At 27.6% G+C, this 1,684-nt stretch overlaps 1 pseudogene; it reads left to right on the top strand.

Moving 5' to 3' along the window:
• The first annotated feature begins 503 nt into the window (after positions 1–503).
• Positions 504–1,473, top strand: LOC146885706 (uncharacterized; annotated as a pseudogene).
• The last annotated feature ends 211 nt before the right edge of the window (positions 1,474–1,684 follow it).

The following is a 1,684-nucleotide window of genomic DNA, read 5'->3' as shown; positions in this document are numbered from 1 at the left end:
ATGGGGCGGGCCAGGAAAGCCTTCAGCCCATTGGCCTGTATTAAAGAAAAAAACATGTACTTCTGCATGAATGCTCCAAATTCTTGTATGACTAGAAAAGACAAGTATTATGTATTTTTTAATGTGCTAAAATGTGAAGATACATCGTGTATATCAAAGTACGAATGTGAATATGATGAAAATGTTAAATTATCAATTTATCATCTAACTTCCCAAAGTCTTTGGTTAATTTTGTGAACTTGTTAAAGTTTTCCAATCTGTTGAATTTTGAAAGCTTTATCATAAGATTTTTTTTTAAAGGTGGGCTGGCCCATGGGCCCGCACTTATGCGGGGCTGGCTAGACTTTTCAACCTTCACTGAAAATTCTTAACAACACTAAAAAAATGTGTTGTTAAGAATTATTGCACTTGTTAAAACTCTTGGTAAAAATAACTTAGCCTTTCGTGGAACCAATGAAAAAATTTATCAAGAAGCTAATGGAAATTTTTTAAGTCTAATTGAAATGATTGTAGAATTTGACCCAATTATGCAAAAACATATTCGTCGAATTAAAGATGATGAAATTCACAACCATTACCTTGGGCATAACATACAAAATGAGTTGATAAATTTGTTAACAAGTGAAATTAAAACAAAAATTATAAAAAAAATTAGGGCTGCAAAGTATTATTCAATCATACTTGATTGCACTAAATATAAGTCATCAAGAGCAAATGTCTTGTGTATTATGGTGTGTAGATATTTCATCAACTTCAATACAAGTTAATGAGTATTCTTTAGAATTTTTAAAAGTAGATGATACAAGTTGAAAAGGTCTTTTTGATGCTTTTGTAGATGAATTAAAAAAAAAAATTCAACTTGATATTAATAATCTTAGAGGACAAGGATATGATAATGGATCTAATATGAAAGGAAAACATTAGGGTGTGAAAAAAAATTTCTTGATATTAATTGTAGATCATTTTATCCTCTATGTGGTTGTCATAGTTTAAACTTAGTACTTTGTATATTGCTAACTCATGTCCAAAAGCTACATATTTTTTGGTGTGTTACAACATATATATATATATATATATATATATATATATATGTATATATATATATATATATATATGTATATATATATATATATATGTATATATATATACTTATTTTCTTCTTTTACAAAATGGTGGAAAATTTTAGAAGACCATATACATAACTTAACTCTTAAATCATTGTCACAAACACATTGGGAAAGTCGTATTGAAAGTGTGAAAACTATACAATTTCAAACTTCACAAATAAAATATGCTTTATTTGAATTAGCTGAAGTTAGTGATGATCCTAAAAGAAAAAGTGAAGTTGATTGTTTAGCAACTTATGAGCTAGAAAACTTTGAGTTTTTGTTAAGCATGGCTATTTGGCATGACATTTTATTTGCAGTTAACTCAGTTAGTAAGAATTTGCAATCAAATGATATGTGCATTTGATGAAGTTATTTAACAATTAAAAAGTCTTTTCTCACTTTTTGAAATGTAAAGAGAAAATAATTTAAAAATGCATTGATTTCTGCTAAAGAAATTTCTTTTGAAATGAATATAAAACCTATGCAAAAGTCATTGAAGGTTGATGCGTTTTAAAGACTTTGAAAGCTATTGAAAGTATGTAGCATTGTAGCATTGGTGATATGAACTAATTGCT

This window comes from Vigna unguiculata, chromosome 6, assembly GCF_037176805.1.
Source record: "Vigna unguiculata cultivar grain cowpea cultivar isolate G323 ecotype 2 chromosome 6, ASM3717680v1, whole genome shotgun sequence".
NCBI lineage: Eukaryota > Viridiplantae > Streptophyta > Magnoliopsida > Fabales > Fabaceae > Vigna > Vigna unguiculata.
Note: the sequence above shows the minus strand (reverse complement) of the source record. Positions and strands in the feature narration are given on the sequence as shown.